Below are 18,702 nucleotides of genomic sequence, written 5' to 3' on the forward strand. Positions count from 1 at the left end.
TGCTGCCCACCTTGTCTTAAAACAATTTCTGCTCTTCTTCTCCCTTGTATTTCAGTACACTGCTGTCCATGAGGTGCTGGTCTGCCTGTAGCATCTGAAGAAGCTGTGTTTATTTGCTGTTCTGACCACTGGTCACTGCCTGAAGGCTGCTCCTGATGCATTTTCCACCTGGCAACATGCTGATGGCATAATTTACTGCTGAAGGTGACCTTAGGAGCTGCATTTTTCAGCTGGAGTTGGTGTTGGAGTTCCACCTGCCCTAGAAGGATTGCTGATGGCTGTGTTTTCAGTCTTGAAGAATCTCTGGTGGCTGTGCTTTCAGTCCAAGGCACTGCTGGTCGCTGCATTTCATCCCTGACATGGCTGGTGGCTGCACTTTTGAAGGAAACCCTCGGATTTCAGCTGCTTGGCATCCCCTCTGATGGCATGAGTGCTGCAGATGGTGGAGCTACCTACCCCTTCTACACTCAAGCATATCCTTGTATTACACTTTGAAGGTAATTTTTCTGAAGTTAATTTCTCAGCATGGATCTTTTTGGAACCTCTCCATCTTCTATAACCTCTTCACAGTCCACTTTGGTGGCCATGAGGTCTCAACCTTGTTTCTCTCTTCTTGAACTAGTGGTGAATGTACCCGTTCTTTCCAACCTACCCGAGGCTCAAAAGTTAAATGGCTCCAACTATTTCTTGTGGAAGGCGAAGATGTGTCATATTCTCAACACCTATGCAATGTGGACATTCTCTATAGACCTATTCACCATAGAATTCTTACACACAATGATGGTGATTGTCACAAGGACGTGAAATTTTAAGATTCTTTAATCTTGCCGATAACATTTGATTAAGTTATTAATCAAAAGTGCAAGGTTATTAAGCACATGTTAGAATTGATAATTTCTTAGTGTCAGCATTGACACTAATAGCTAATTAAATGTTCTAGGCCAATATTACAACTTTTGCCAATGTCACCCACTAATCACCAAGGTTACTAAGGTCTCACTATCACTTAACTGACTTGCATCTCACATGCACCTCACATGCACACAACTTAATAATGCCAAAGCTAAGCATTAAAAATACATGTCCGCACAAGGCAGCCCCTGTAGGCTGTCTACAAGTAAGTGATGACAATTTTGGGGACCACAAGGGCAAGCAACTACATGTGGGGCTCCTGTTGATGGTGGGCAAGGGCTACAGTCAACCAACCATTCACAATAGGGCAACATTAAATTTCAATCAGCTTTGGTGATGATCTCAACCAAATTCAATCCTAGCAAGATGCAATTGTAGAATTCTACTCTAAACCCTAATTTACAAATGAAATTATTGTTTTGATAGGTACCCTGGGAAGAGGGCTGAGAATTCAGGGCCTAGTACTGGAAATTCAAACAATTGAAATTGAGATTTTCAGAGAATTTCAAGAGGCCAGCCAGCCAACACTAAGTTTAGGGCAGAATTTGTCATCAAGGAGCAAATTGAAGCCCAATCCCCAAAAAAACGAAAGGGAAAATTGGTTTGAAGACTTGTTCGTTGCTATGGATAGCAAGATGTATTGAAGATTGAAGGAGACATTTGGGCCTCGCCATACGGTGATGGAGTAGTGGGATCAAAGATGCCTAGGATTGTTCTTATTGGAGCTCCAAGCATACAGAGAGAAGCTTCTAAGGAACACGCAAAGATAGAGGCAAAGCCAATGAGCTAGTTAGTTCTTTCAGATTTTTTCGATGCTAGCTCGAAAGCTAGCTCACTACATGCTATCCCTATAGCAATGCCACCACACCATCCATGAGTTGAGGGGTCATGATAGACCTAGCAACCACCCTCCATAAAGCACAATGCCCATCACACCATCACCATGTTTGACATTCTTACCTTTGGAAAATTTAAGCCATCGTTACTCGCCATCAAAGACGATTACCTCCCCTTGGCGGAGTCAATGTCTTGGACCACTCCATGATAAGACAGATCGTATTGTATACGATGATAGCCCATACTTGTAGTCATCATAGATAATCATTTTTCATCTTCCTTTTCATTTTCATTGTTGTTCTAAACCAAGACAACATGGTTAGATGTACTCATTTCTTGGTCTCATAAACCGTTTTGGTTTTTTTGGAGACATCTCTCTCTCGACTTTCCCCTGATAGGGAACCTTGGACTTCCAAAGCTGAAGGAATCTTTCCTACCACTTCTTTTTGCCATCCCTAATATGCCATAATTTATTCACCTTTGTAGTGACCCATCTCTTGGCCTCCACCATCTGATGGTATATCTGGTTAGCAGACCTCTTCTCAAAATCATCCGGTATCACAAACTTCCAGTCACGCCATGTATACAATGGCTATAGCACTGGTAAAGGAGAGAACCTCTGAAGTTTGACCCGTATGGATGACCAGATATCACAGTATCCTTGGGGTACCCGAAAGTGTTGACGAATACACCGAAAAGAGTAAAGCCGGGACTACCCAGGAATAACACCGTCAAAAACTGTCTGCAACCCCAAACGAGCCATCCCATTGTAGACAATAATTGCGGCAAAAAAGACCAGCTAACATGATCAAATGCCTTCTCAATATTGAGCTAAAGCATAATTACTTCTTGTTCTCTCTCTCTCTCTCTCTCTCTCTCTCTCTCTCTTTGTGAAGATAATTGAATTAAGTAGCAATATTTACATCAAACCATCGGATCAGCTAAGAAAAAACAGACACAAATGAAAGGCTACCAAGACTCTAACACACAAATATCACACAGAAAGGATAGCTGGTGTGGAGTGAACAATATCCAACCAGGGAGTAGCAATGTCAGGAAGAACCAGATCAGCTGAAACCATAAAGGAGATCTACCATAACACTAAACCACGAACACGGGCCACATGACCATGGATGCCCGAGGCTGAATCAAAAATAAAGGCATTCCAAGTACGCCAAATATGCCATAGAGCTATCCATCCAAGGAAATGGAAGAGGCAAGAATAATCTAAATGTAAAGTAGACATAGAAGTCCTTCTTCCCATAATCCACGAACGAGCTGATATCCGCTGCTAAGTCGCCAAGGACCACACATGGGAAACAAAACTCCAAATCTGTCGAGCAACAGGGCAAGAGACAAAGAGATGAAGCAATGTCTCATGACATGTAGTGCAAAATACACAACCACCACAGAAGATCTTGTGAGCATGCAACACGTCCCTAGTTGTTGGAAGGCCCAAAATAAGAAACCTCCACATAAACACTTTACCCTGATAAGGAACCTTTGACTTCTAGAGTTGCATGAATCTTTCCTGCTACTTTTTTTTGCTATCCCAAATATGTCATAATTTATTAGCCTTTCCAAAGACCCATCTCTTGGCCTAAACCATCTAATGATATATCTGATTAGCTAACCTTTTCTCAAAATCATCAGGAAGCACAAACATCCAATCTCACTAGGGAGATGATGGCTGTAAAGTAGGCAAAGGAGAGAACCTCAAAAGCATGTCCTGTATGGACAACCAAATGTCATGATATCCTCAAGGCACCTAAAAGTGCTGACGAATACGCCGGAAAGAATAAAGACAAGGCTGCCCAAGAATGACACCATCATGGACTGTCTGGACTGTCTGCAACCCCAAACGAGCCATCCGATTAAACTTGTCTCGCTACAAATCTTTATCAAGCCAATCCAACAACCTAAAGGTAGCCAAGACTTCTCCTTGCAACGAATATTCCTCCTTACGAAAATCAGGAGGGCACCAAACTGCAAAGCGTAACATCTCCAGGCAGGATGCAATCAAATGAGAGAGGAGAAAAGACTGGGAAACCTTAACAGGCCTCGTGGAATTAAGCACATGCCACCAAGAAACTTGAATAACCGTGCTACCATAAGAGATGCCGGTCTTTTCTATGAAAACTTTTGCAATATCTAACCAAGGATGACTCTCTACACATAGTGCCTGCAAAAGTGGTAGTCTCAAAGCAGCCATATGCAAATTAACATCCAATAAAGCAACTCCCCCCATCCTTTTTAGGAGTAGTCACATGCTGCCACAAAATCCACACCTGGCCCAAATGATTCTCTTTTTCCACAACATGAATCGGGTAGGCTAAACCAATTCCAAAAGAGACTTCTTAGTTCGAGGAAGCAATGGCAGAAAAAATGAGATCATACTGATCATGATGCATTGAGCAACTTTAAGTCTCACATGAAGAGGTAAGCCTTGAGATTTCTAGTACAGAAACCAATCATGAATACGGGATGACATATAACCTAAGTGTCAGGTTATATCTCCTTTAGAAATCACAACTCCATGCCAAAGCCTGCAAATCATTCTCCATACAAGAAAGCAAGGTAGATTTCTGAGCATTAATATGAAGTCTCAATGCTAAAGCAAAAAGATTCCATGCAACATTGCCCAATTAACATTAGTGCGATCAGCCTTAAGAAACATAAAGGAATCATCAACCAAAGATTGACCCAAAAGTTGGGCACCACAGGAAAGAGACAAACCAACAATCTCTCCTTGATTAGTCAACTTATCCAATAATGAGAGCATCGGATGAGTGACCAAAGCAAATAGCAAAGGGCTGAGAGGGCAACCTTGCCGAAGAGACCGAGACAAGGCAATTCCATTTGTGATGCCTCCATTAAGTGCAATACGAGCCATAGCACCTTGACTAATGGTATCAACAAGAGAGATCATGCAAGGACCAAATCCCATGGTGGACATTAGCTACCGCAAGAAAGACCAACTAACAGGATTAAATGCCTTCTCAAGATCAAGCTGAAGCATAACAACCTGCTAGCGTGAGGCTTTGGCATAATCAATCCTTAGTTGAACATTCAAAATGTTATGCATTATATTCCGACCCTTAATAAAACCATATATTGACGTGGATGAACCAAGTGCGGGAATACTTTTTGGAATCTGTTGGCAATGATTTTAGAGAAGATTTTATACAATAAACCCATAACAGAAATGGGTCTCCATTGTTTCAAAAATGTTAGAGAGGGAACCTTAGGCAATAACCGAATGACAACAATCTTCCAGTCTAAAGGCATCCTACCAGAATTCCACACTTGCTGACACAGGTGCGATAATGGGTCCTTGAGTTGTTCAACATGGGCTGAAAACAGCTCATTAGGAAGCCCATCCCAGCCAGGGCTTTTCCTTCATGGTAAATGGGACAGCACATCCTCCACTTCATCCTCTGAAATATCAACCTCCATCAAATCAACCCATTCTGGCTTGACCTGATTACTTATCAAATCACAAATGTATTGATGAGCAAAGTAAACAGCATTAGAAAGAATCTCCTGTGAACCCAACAAAGATTTATAAAAGTCAACGCACATTTGAATGATGAAAGCAAAATCAGTCACCATAACACCTTGCTCATCCAACAAATGCATAATATCCCGAGCATAATTTTGGTATAAATGAGCAAAAAACCGATGAGATTGATAGTTATTTTCATGCAAAACTTCCGCTCAGACCAGCAATTTGTATTTAGCATATTCCTCTCTTGAAGAGATTGAACTCTACATTTCAACCATTCATTGCATGTGAGCAAGTCATCAGTAGTATCCCCTAACTAATACAAAGACAACAAGTGGGGCAACAAAGATTGCGCATGCTGCAATTCAACTCGTAAAGATGAAGCATGCTGAAAACCATACTGTCGGGACAACACTCATGCATTATCCCTAAAAACAGCCCATGCTTCCATCCCTCCAGATAGGACCCTCAAGCTAAAAGAAGCAATCAATTGCTGAATACATTCCAAAAACTAATTTTCCAGTAGAAAAGATTGATTAAAATGTAGAGGCAAACAAGCAAGGAGAGCCTTAAAGGCATGAACAAGTCTATGGGTCAAATCCAAAACCAAAGGATAGTGATCTAACAAGACATTTTGTTGCTCCACCCACATATCAATGATTGTAGGAAAAAAATTCACTCTGACAAATGTAGACCCCCCTATCAAGTTTGGCCCAGGTGTTTGGATGTTGAAGAGAACGATAAGTATATCCAGACTATGAAGGATGCATCTAGAACCACATGCCCTGTTTCAAAGACACAGCTGCCAGAGCATCCTAAGCCTGCCGCTAAGGACCATCCATGACCAAGTGCAATAAAGTCGCATGATCCGCAGATACACATGTATTAAAATCACCCATAACAAAACCTTAACAAGCCATGGCACAGCAATGCAAGTCATCCCAAAGCTGATAGTGTTCCTGAGCAGTAGGAGCATACACACCCACTAGCCACAAAACCTCTCCCTCATATAGGATTTCTAGCATCAGAAATCTGCCGCAAGGGTCTTGATAAACCAAGGATGGTTGCAAGGACGATCTAACGACTTACATAACTCTAGATTTATGTGGAACCCGACCGCTAAAAAAATTTGTATATTCCTTATATACATAAGAAGATCCTGTCAAAGCATGTTGTTTGTGCTCCACAACACAAAAAAAATCCCAATTTCCAGCTAACACAACTTTCCACAACCGATACTGCTCACTGCCCAAAGAAATGCCTTTAACATTCCATAAAGCAAGCCTTTAACATTCCACAAAGAGAAAACTTCTAAATCACCACTTTCCCTTTCCCTTTAACATCAATAGCTTTAGTTGCCTGAAATCTCTCCATCTCACTACGGATCACATCTACAAGATCTGCCCTCTGCTAACTAGCAATCAAAGCACAAGAAGGGAACTGTTGTTGCTGAGAACAAAAAACATCCCGAGGAGGCACAAGCCTCCCACGCGCGTCAAAGTGCAAAGCAGAATCAGAAGTCCTTTTATCATTCACACCAACTACAAGAACATGTGAAGATTGAGGTTTCATATAAAACCCCTTACCTCTACATTGAAAATTTGAGTAATAGGGTGTAGAGATGGGTGAGCAGCAATTGAACGAGATTCATGTCTAGCATTACATCTAACCACAGTGACCCAAGAATCATCCGGAGGAGGCAAATTCCGACCAACCGAAAGCGATGCACGCTCAATACCAACTTGGGGGACATCCTTCTTTCCATCATCACATCCATGCCGGACAAGAGACACGGGATCAACTTCTTGCTACTGAGCCATCTCCTAGGGATGATGCTCTTGCATATACATGTCAAGATAAGAACGCTGCAATACCTCAAGGCTTCTATCACATTCTGAAATGAAATGGCCCAATTGGCCACATCTAAAAACAATGTCCAGCAAATATGCCCCATTTAAGCTCAAAGACCAACATTTGCAACCTAGGGACCTCAAAACGAATTTTGGTTGGGCAAGGTTTCCCTGTGTCTCAAAGCATACAAGCCCTATTCCTATTGCAGGAGCTCCCAACCGGGGCTCCACCAACACCTCACCAAGCACGAATCCTAGTAATCAAAGGAGTCCTTTGCATAAAGTAAAAGATGGCTGCCCTCTCATGAAAAGCAGCAATCTGCTATAAAACCGGGTCAAATCCCATGACAACAACCACTTGATCCCCTTGCGGTAAAGAGCTCACTTTACCCTCATTGGCATGAACATAATCCAACATAAGATTGTTGGTAGCGGCAAGCATAAACTAAAGAGGCCCACAATCTGTGAGCTTGAAGCATGAACATCTTGCTGAGTCAAATTCGGAGCACATAATACCGGATCATCAACTAACATCTTACGACGTTTACCCATCTCATCCCCATCCATCGACTGCCCAAAATTCTCAGCCAACGAGTCACCATCCGATTCCGCCAAATCTTTATCATCCCCATGCCTTATATGCTGGTTGAGAAAAGCCACATCAATACCATTTGACATCTGCATATTTGCCATAGCAAAAATCTCTCTCTCTTTTTTTTCGTAAAAGGTAATTGTATTAATTACGAAAAAAAGGTACAAGTTTACTTGATTACAAGATACACGATGACGCTAAGCCATCATGTGTAAAGGCCCAGTACTAAACTACAAAAGAGTTACAAAAGTCATGGCAAAGACGCAGAGGAAATTGCCATATGCCAGGGAAGTAAGTCCTCCCGAGAGAGTAAGCCAGAGTGCCGAATGAGATCTATCTGCCAATGCAAGAGACCTTTAAGCCTCACAATATGTGTCGGGACATTAGAGGCCGAATCAAAAAGAAAAGGCATTCCGAGTGGTCCAAATGTGCCAGCATCCCCAATATCTAAGAAAGTGAAACAAGATCTTCATATGCGACTGTGCCGGTGTGGGGTATTTTGGTCGTACAAAAACCCAATCAAAAGGGCTTAGCGAGAAGCCAACCACTGCTCGCCACACCGCTGACAAGAGCGACCAGATATTCTTAGCGAGAGGGCACAAAATAAATCGATGACGAGCCGATTCCACAGTAGTGGTACAAAAGAAACAATGGCCGTTAGAGATTCAACGCTTGGAAAGGGCTGAAGGAAGCGGAAGACCACCAATCATCACCCTCCAAAGAAAGACCTTGCATTTGAAAGGTGTCTTGTTCAACCAGCCCTCCATCACAGTTGTCTTCCACCATGATTGAGATTTCCGCAATCCCCATACAGTATTAGCTTTAGTAACCAGCCATTGATGGTCTTTAATCAGAAGATGATACACCTGGTTAGCTGAGGCCTTTTCCAAATTTAACCGACCCGCAAGGTCCCAGTCCTGCCAAGGACAATCCAAAGCAAGGGCAGGAAAGGGTTGCCTACTCTAGAGCACTGACAAAAGCTATTTCCATAAATCACGGTATCCACGAGGGATTCTGAAAAACCTCCTGGCTGTACGAAAGGATATCAAGACATTACAACTGGCAAGGGTGGCATCTACAACTGAAGTCAAGCCCAAACGTGCCATGCGGTTAAATTTTGGTCTGAGCTCATGTTTGCCTTCCCAAGAAAGTAATCGCGAGGCTGCCAACAATTCCAGTTGAAAAGAGTTAGCATGTAAGCGGTCCTCCGTTGGATGCCAATGCGCCTTCTGAAGAACCAATTTCCAGGAGCAGACCAAATGAACAAGCAGGGATGAGAATGGACTAGAAAACCGAGAGTCTGCATTAAGAACATGCCACTAGGAGCTCCGAATTTGTGTATTACCATGCAAAAGCCCGTGATCCTCAAGAAAATAGCGGGCTATAATGACCCACGGGTGATGATCCATGCACATGGCACGAAAAAGAGACCAACGAAGTGCCAGCATATGAGTTTCGGCATCCAAAATAGCCCCACCACCCATGCGTTTGGGGGTACATGTATGCGACCAAGAAATCCATGAAATGCCTGCTTGCAAAGATTCCTTCTTCCATAACATGAAACGAATGTGCTAAGTGAGAGCATTCAAAGTAGTAGTAGTCCAAGGCAGCAATGGCAAGAAATATGTGAGCATTGGCAACATAATTGTCTGAGCCACTTTGAGACGAACATGGAAGGGCCAAGCCTGCGACTTCCAATACAGAAACTTAGCTGCCAGTTTCTGTGAAATCCACTAGAGAAGTTGCTTTGGCCGAACATCAACACCCAAAGGGTACCCAAGATGCTTGACAATGGAACCACGGGGAACAACCTATCCCTGCCAGTCCAATGACTGCAAATCGGACTCCGTGCAACAAGGATTGGCCGATTTGAAAGCATTGATATGAAGACCAGAAGCATAACCAAAGAGTGTCCAAACATCTAATGCTTTGCAAAGATTATCCTTGTCCACACGCAAAATCATAAAGCTGTCATCAGCCAAAGATTGAGTAATGAAGTGCTGTCCAAAAGGAAGGGACAATCCAACCAACTAAGTAGAAGCCGCCATAGAAGATAACATCGAAAGAACCGGGTGAGTCGCAAGGGCAAAGAAGAGAGAACTCAAAGGGCAACCTTGTCTCACAGAGCGTGCAAGGACAAATGGCTCAGTAACACCACCATTTAGCATTACTCGCGAAGAAGCCGCAGTACTAATAGTGTAGATCAAGCGTGACATCCAAGTATCAAAGCCCATAGTAGACATAAGTTCTGCAATGAAAGACCAATCTAAATAATCAAAAGCCTTTTCCAAATCCAATTGAATCAATATCACTTGCTGATTAGAGTGCCTTGTATAGTCAATAGCCATTTGCACATTTAAGATATTGTACAGAATGTTTCGGCCTTTAATGAAACCATATTGAAGAGGATGCACAATGGCCAAAAGATGCTTGTGGAGCCAATTCGCCATCACTTTGGAAAAGATTTTATACATCGAACACATCAAAGAAATTGGTCTCCAATGTTTCAACATTGACGGCGAAGGGACTTTTGGAAGCAGTTTGATAAGACCTTCTTTCCATGAGAAAGGCATGAACCCCATTTCCCAAACCTACTGAAACATAGCCGTTAATGGTTTCACCAGTTGGGTAGCAGAAATCTCAAAGAATTCATTGGTGAGACCATCCCAACCGGGACTTTTATCCTTGGGCAGGTGTAACAAAACATCCATGACCTCCGCCTCACAAATATCTGTCTCCAAAGTAGTTTGCATATCAAATGAAACCTGATTGCGGACCAAATCATAGAAAACGGAATGTGAATGAGTAACCTGGTAAGAAGGTGAAGGAGAAAAACCAAGAAGGTCTATAAAATAATTCCTCCACATATTCACAATAGTCTGGGGATCAATGACCATTCGATCTTCTAGATCCTGGAGTCTAGTCATATTTTCTTGAGCAAGAGATGCATGTAGAGCTCGAAAGAACTTATGAGTCTGACAAGCATTGTCTTGTAAATTCTCGGTAAAATCTTGCAACTTGGCCTGCTGATAAGATTTCAACTAAAACTCTTTAATAAGATCAGCCAAACGCATCGCCAATGACAGCAAGAATACATCATCTGGAGTGTCCCCCAACAAAGAACGAACCAAAGCCAGTAAGTCCTCCGTTGCTTGCCAACACCACCGACAAAGAGAGGCATGATGGATCCCATACTGCCGAGCAACCCGCTGCACATTAGAGAGCAATTGTTCAAAAGAAGCATTGCCCTCAGCGGCGAAGTCCAATAAAAATCTATCATTCAATTGCTGCATATAGCCCTGAAAGATTGAATGCTTCAAATAAGAGGAGTTGAAGCACAAAGGGAGACTATCCAGGAATTGCTTAAAAGGTGCAATGGGTTGTGCAAGTATCTCAAGCTATAGAGAGAAACGGTCTAACAAGGCATATTGTTGCAACACTTTCATTTCCAGCATCTCAGGAAGAAAATCATCATCCAGCATGATGTACATGTGGTCCAACCGCGACCATGGAAAGTAAACCCTGTAGAAGAAGGGTGTAGCCAAGACCAGAGATCTTGCTTAAGTACAGCAAGAGTAAACGCATTCCACACACAACTTTCCGGAGTGTCCATCACCGAATGTTCTGATGTGGACTGTGAAGAATCAACACACATATCAAAATCCCCCATCAAAAGACCCCGTCTGCCAAAAGACAAGGAGGTCTGCAAAGTATTCCAAAGATCCCGGCGGGATAACGAGTCATTCGAAGCATAGAGGCCTAGCAACCATAAGATCTCTCCTTCAAATAAAACTTCAATCACCACAAAACGGCCATGTACATCATTTTTAATAAGAACAGGCTGATATTTCTCATGTACAATCATAAGCACACTAGAATAATGCATGACATGTGTCCTTGCATAAAACAAGAAAAACCCATGGCAATCCACAACTTTTCCTGCTTCGCTGTGACTCTTGTGCTCAACAACACACGACATCCCACTGATTCTCATGCAATACAGTCCACATGGCATGTTGCTAATAGCGAGAATAAATGCCTTGCACATTTCACGTAGCTATCTTCATATATATTCAAAAGAAAATCAGGAACGAGGCACAACTTGCCTCGATTTATCCTTTTCTGCTAGAATATCAAGGACTCCCTCATCCAAAAAATCGGCTAGCACAGCAAAAGAGTTCTGACGGCTAGCTTTAGAGGTAGACGGAATATCCACTGTCTTGGGGATGGAGCAGGGATAACGACGATCCCATGGGGTAATCACATTACCTCTAGTATCAAAACCCAATTTAGCAGGTGGGCCCTTTGAACCATCCGAATATACTTTTCTAGTAGACTGATTTCGAGGTGCAGAAGAAACCATAGGATGAGCAGGATGCTCTGAAGACACCATCTCTTTCCGGCGCATATAAGTGCGCATGGAATCTTGTGAAGCATTAGGCCCAGTATCCACCAGGCCAGCATCAAACCTTTTACCTTTTTTTGCACATACATCCACCCAGTCATTGCCACGGAAATCCAAACCCGAAACATGTTGTTTACCTTTATCCAAAACTTTAGGTGGTTGGGTGGCATCCTGCGACGGAGCATCACACACCATATCTTCCATGGGTAGCGCAACATGCTCAGCATCTGAAGTCTGTTGCTTCTCTAGGCATTCGGCCATAAAATGCCCCAATCTTCCACACAAAAAGCAATGTCCTGCAAAGTTTCCCCATTTCAAACGAAAGTGCAAAGGATGCATGCCAGAGCAATTAAGACGTAATCAAGCAAGACTTTGCCTAGCAATGTCCCATAACATACACAAACGGTTACGATTCATGGCCCTTAGGCTCGGGGGGACTAGAACAGTGCCCACAATGGCCATGGCATCCTTTAACAGTGGCCAATAGACAGCCGGACAATTTTCCACTTCAACCCACACGGGGCATTCATGTTGAAGCAGGCACTGAAAATCTACCATTGACCGCCATGGCACAACATGGACCAAACGGCGATCAAAGAACAATGGCAGTTTAGACAGGAGATCAACACGGTGCTTCTCAGGTTTCAACAGCACCTCATAGAAACCTTGGGGCCCAACAAAAATCTCCTCAACACACTCCCCTTGTAGTAGATTGTGCAGCCACTGGCGAATATGGAAAAGCACTGGGATCCTGCCAATGAAGAAGAGTATAATAGCACGGTCATAAAACACTGAAAATGAGCGTAAGACATTTTTTGGGTCCACCGTGGCTTCTAGCACATCTTCAGTTCCAGAGTTAGAAAAAGCTTCATGATTATGTTGGACATAATCACCAAGTAGAGTGTTGGCAAATTCCAGCAAATGCTCCCAGTCAACATCTTGAGAATCCACAGAATCAGAGGCAACCTGAGCATAAGAACGTTCCTGATGATAGTATGCTTGGTGCGTTTGCCCGCAGGGTGGAAATCAAGACCAGGGGGCATCTCCTCTGTGCAAGGAACCATATCCTCTGGTTCCTCTGTATCAGAATCCGGACCAAGGGCTGCCACTGTTTGGTCGATAAAAGCCATATCCAAACCAGCCATGTTGTATCACCACTTGTGCAGGTCAGATGCAGAGCTAGGAGCACACGGGAGGTAGAAACGAACGCAGTCCAGTCACACAGGAGGTCACCGCAGGATAGACGAAACTGGGAAGGCAGGGTGTGGCTGTTGAGGGAGGCCATTCGTATGCAGGGCAGACAGGCATCGCCAAGCAGGGGCGGACTACTGGCTGTCTGAGTGGCGTGGGTCCTCTGTCTATCTCTGCACTTTAGTGCAGAAGCACAGGAGCAGCGGGGCAGGTCTGTTCTTCAGCAAGTAACAGGTCTGGTTGTCAGACAGGGCAGCAGGCTCTCTCTCACCTCTCTCTCTCTTTCTGAAGCGGCACAAGACTGGTTTACAACCAGGCGTGCAGGTATGGCGAGCGAGACCTCAGGCCGAAAGCAACTGCGCGTAGGTGGAACAGGCGAGGGTCCGTTCAAGTCGATGCAGACGGCCAGTGGCGACAAGTCGCCATCGATCCTTCAGATCGATCGCCCTTCTCTCTCTCTGCGTGTCGACACAGTGCAGGACACCGCAGGCTGCAGGCGTCAACGGGGTCAACGGAAGGTCAGGCCACCATCGCTCCATCCGCGTCAGATCCAAAACCTCTCTCTCTCTCTCTCTCTCTCTCTCTCTCTCTCTCTCTCTCTCTCTCTCTCTCTCTCTTGCTGGACTCAATCTGAGTGCACATATCTCTCTCACTGCTGAGGTCACACAAGCTGAAGCACAGATTTCTGTCTGCTATGTTAAGAGCCCTTCACATCTAAGAGCCCGAACTGAGAACAGCAGTACTGTTAAGGGCTGCACAGGTCTGCCCTTCAAATTCTCTGCAGGTCGACACCTCACTCTCTCTCTCCCTCTCTCTCTCTCTCTCTCTCTCTCTCTCTCTCTGTGCAGATTCTGCACAACTGCAAATCCAGGTTACAGCAGGGCTGCAGCAACACGACTGCCTGCAAAGTCACATAGAGTGCACAGAGTACAGTAGTAAATGGGCAGGATCAGAATCTGGTTCATCGAGCTGCCTGCAGGGTGACACAGGTCAACACAAGGTGTAGCACACAGGTCAACACACTCTCTGTCGCTGTCTCTGTCACAGAAGAACTGAGCCTGCACGCTGCAGTAAGCAGGGCATCAGGCAGGCTGGCAAACGGGGCAGCCAAACCCCTTGTCCTGGGCGAGCAGGAAACCCAGGGAAGATGACTGCAGCAGAAACCTTAGGTTGCGGGCAGTTTCACCATCGCCATCTCTCTTTCCTCCAGCACACTCTCTCTCTCTCTCTCTCTCTCTCTCTCCTGCAAAGCATCAAGTTGACTTAAGACAGCTATGAGATATGAAGACATCCAGCAAACAATCCTAAAGATAGCACCAACATTGAAACATGATCAAGGCAAGGTCTAGTCCTAGAGAATGATGATGAAGAAACACTCAACAAATGGCTTGCTAGCTCCTACAAAGCATCAAGTTGACTTAAGACAGCTATGAGATATGAAGACATCCAGCAAACAATCCTAAAGATAGCACCAACATTGAAACATGATCAAGGCAAGGTCTAGTCCAAGAGAATCATGATGAAGAAACACTTAACTAATGTGTAGCTAGTTAATCAAGCAGCCCTCATCTCAATCATTGCCAGCAAAAACGTATTTATTCTCTTTGGATTTATTTGAAGGATAGATATGATGGGATGAACTATCTCCATTGTTATCACCTCAGAGGAGCATCTTGTTTATTTTAAGCTTAAAGGACCTAACCCTTTCAAGCAAGTCTAAAGCTTCTTGACTTCATAAGTCAAGATGAGAAGGTTGATAAGACCTTCAAAGTTCATCATTACATCAGGTACAAGCTTCTAGATTCTTTCCATGCTTTCAACACCACTATCAATGTCCAAAATATGTTTACTCAGTTCTACATCATGCTACAAAGGAGATAGTAGCTTTCAGCCCAAAGTAGAATGATGGGGTCCTTGTGTAATCAAGGGGTCATGGTAGGGGATGTGATTGAAAGTAACACAAAGGCAGTACAAACAACCAATGCAAAGAGGACCCTCTATATGTCAATATCGTAATGATAATGCCCACATCTATAAAGATTGCTACGATATGGATGATGAGGGCTACTCAACCTTGGATGTAGAGTACAAGCATGGATGAGATTATCTCTATTTGTCTTCCTCATCAAACACTTTTGAAGCATGCTTTCCTCCACATCATTAAGGAAGATTCTCAAAACTACACACCCAAGGAGACAAGTTGTCAAACTAGGTCTATATAGAGGCACAACATTTTAAAGAATGATTGAACAATAATGTACATGCAAATACTACTCTTGGTTTGATCACATGACTCCTTCACATGGCAAGATAATGTGGGGATGTCCAACACATTAATCTACTTGAGGAGGGAATGGTCTAACCATGAATCTCATTACAGTACACCAGCTTTCCACTTTAGGTGAGAGACATTCTACTACCAATACAAGGCTGTAGATAAGGGTCTTATGAACTTGCTTCTTACATCTCTCCAGCGGATATTGAGGATTTATCTTTCTTAGAGTCTGATAAAACTCATAGCATCTCCACTTGATGTTTCTACGCTTCAGTATCAAAGTTATGGTCCTCTCTGATTTTCTCAATTCAGCCTTCATCATCACTTCATTGTTACCAATCTATCTCCACCAAAGGATTGCAAAGGTGTCTACAAGGCTTGCTTGGAGGGCCCAAGCAACACCAAGAGGCATTTCCTAGAGAGGCTATATGCCTCATGGATTTTGGATCTTGTCCATTTAATTCTGTTTAGACCCATGCATACTCCCCCTTTGCATGGCTCTCTACATTCCTTCTTATTGATTGATGACTATTCTTGCAAACATTGAGACTCTTTCTTGGTCCACAAGTTTAAAGCCTATTAGATGCTTACAAAGTTGGTTTTCACATCTTTACTCACTATCAAAATACCAGCTCCAAGTTCTAGTGGATTTGGAATCCACCAAGCTTCCCACCCCTTCCTAACTATCTACCAGCACCACCGAACACCCCCACCCCCACAAAAACCCCCCCGCATGTTCAGCCCATTGCTCAAGCTCTACCTGTGACCTCCAGTTTCACATTTCCACCATCTCCATCCCACCCTATCACACACCCTCCCTCATCAAGCAAAGCTATTCCTCGTTCATATGTGGAGACCCTTTAAAATTCTAGTATCATTGATTTTCCAAAGACCTCAACAAGATTCCATAGCACCTTGCACTGTGCAGGATGTTAGCAAAGCAGATGTCCTCCTTTCAAACGAGTCACAACCATCATCAGATTGAATTATTAGAAGCTACACAAATATGTGTGTCTCTCCATGAGATACAAAAATGTCTGTACAGTCTGCAACAAAGACCAAAGAGTGATGCAGCACTCAGACATTTCACCCAATCATTGCAAATTGGTGGCTGTCTCCACACTATCTACCCAAGACATAATAGTGACCTTTAAAAAAGCTTACAATCATGTCTTAAGAACCCAAAGCGTTCTTCAAGTGACTTCTCCTTTGCTGATAATCAATAACATGCAAAGTTGCACCCTCAACAGGATGAGGAAAAAGCTATGATGAAAAGATTGTACCTGCTAAATTCATCCAATTCTTGCACAGAAACGTCAAGAAAGATCTATGATGAAAAGATTGTAACTGCTCAATTCACCCAATTCTCACACACTAGCAACATGAAACAAAGGTTTCGCTCATTATAAGAGTTAACCAAGAGCATCCCATTGCGCGAGCTGAATTGCATATGCTAACTGCGCTTATAAATTGTATTACACATTTTACATTCTTGACTATGGAGGAGCATCAACTGATCCACATAGTCTTCTTTGGCCACATGATTGAATACACAGCGTGATGTAATAAGAGTGTACAATCCAAAGATTCGATTGTCTATCAATTGAGCTTAGTGATTGTGATAAGTGAAGAGAACGGCGGGCATCCAGCGGAGCACGATTGACAGCCACATATGGAGATTCGGTGCGCAAATATGCAATGAAGCGAAATCTGATCAAAAGGAGTGGCATGATCAATGCATGTTAGCGAGAGCACTTGCCTCAACCAACCCCCTTCTCTCTCTTCTGTGTGTGGCGGCAGAGCCCGAGTCCCGACAGAAGACAATCTTGTGACCGTTAACGGAGAGTAACTTGCATAAATGTGTACAACGATGTGTAATATATACATGTGCAGATACATACACGTCTCCACTTTAGGAGCCTTTTAGTCTATTAAAAATTATCTATAAAATATATTTAGGAGCCTTTTAGTCTTAATAATTATCTATGAAATATTTTACAATGAAAAGACCAAACCTCCAAAACACTGCCAAGACTGCATGTCAGCCTCCAAAAAAATCCTCATAATGAGATTTCTTTTTCAAAGAAATTTCGGCCGTGAAGAAAGTGGCTCTAATAATGCAAAAGTGAATGTTGGTGCCCAATCACCTACTCCAGTGCAAGGGCATGCCAAATGCTATTGCAATAGTAAACCTAGACTATATGGTTTTTCTTTTTGAGGAAGCGTAAAGTTATATTATAAAAGAGAAAAGATTTACCAAATGGACTTAAAGCAAGAGTTCACCCTTTAACTTTTGAAGGCAAAGCATAGTAGTTTCAGTATAGTAGTCTAATCCAATCGCTAATATAAAATTGACTTAAAGCAGGAGTCCACCCTTTAATTTTTGAAGGCAAAGCATAGCAGTTTCAGCAATTGCTAATACGTACTAGATACATTGTTGGGGAATGTTATTAACACAAAGTCAGGGCATGCAATGTTTCCAGAATTTCTTCATAGACTTCTTCAAAGTCTTCTTTGAGCTTTTCATACTTCTCTTCCTTAGTCATTCTCCTAATTTGAGATCATGTGCTCTTCCTAGTTCCTTCAACTTGCTCCATTCCTCCTTTCTTTTTTCCTTCTTTCTTCGTTCTTCATTTTTGGTACGTCACACATTCCTTTGTCATTTTTTCCTTGTTGTTAGTTCCCTACCACAAAATTTCATTTTCAAAACCAATCATTGGATCTACATTAGCATTTTCAAATATTGAACTATTCCTACTAATCCATATTTGCCATAAGAATAATCATGTAACCCAATTTCATATGACTGGTGGGACCCCATATATCTCACCAAGAAGGATTTCCTTCTAGGTGAGCCTCGAGGGGTGGAAAGGGACTAGTATAACCTACAAAAGAATATGAATATTAGCATTGGGACTACAATTTATAAATAGATGTGGAATTGATTATAGTTCTTTTTTGCACCTTGGACATAACCCATTGCACAGTCCTATTTTTTCATCCCTTTGGCAAGTCCAATTTGCCTTTAGAATGATTAGCCATGGTAGGTGAGATATTTTGGGATAAATGCTAGGATTCCATAGCATCTAAAATCTCTATCCCCGCTACTCTTCATTTCAACCTATACTCCATCTT

At 42.9% G+C, this 18,702-nt stretch overlaps 1 protein-coding gene across 1 annotated transcript in view; it reads right to left on the reverse strand.

Moving 5' to 3' along the window:
- Positions 1 to 17,432, reverse strand: part of LOC148019277 (uncharacterized) — a 139,692-nt gene extending 122,260 nt beyond the window's left edge. Inside the window, exon 1 of the mRNA XM_087660871.1 lies at positions 17,327 to 17,432. The gene's annotated coding sequence lies outside the window, so the exon portion shown is untranslated. The remainder of the gene's footprint in view (positions 1 to 17,326) is intronic.
- Between the last annotated feature and the right edge of the window lie 1,270 nt (positions 17,433 to 18,702).

The sequence above is a fragment of the Lygodium microphyllum genome, chromosome 20 (genome assembly GCF_053477565.2).
Source record: "Lygodium microphyllum isolate KBCC chromosome 20, Lygodium_microphyllum_v1.1.10, whole genome shotgun sequence".
NCBI classification, from domain to species: domain Eukaryota; kingdom Viridiplantae; phylum Streptophyta; class Polypodiopsida; order Schizaeales; family Lygodiaceae; genus Lygodium; species Lygodium microphyllum.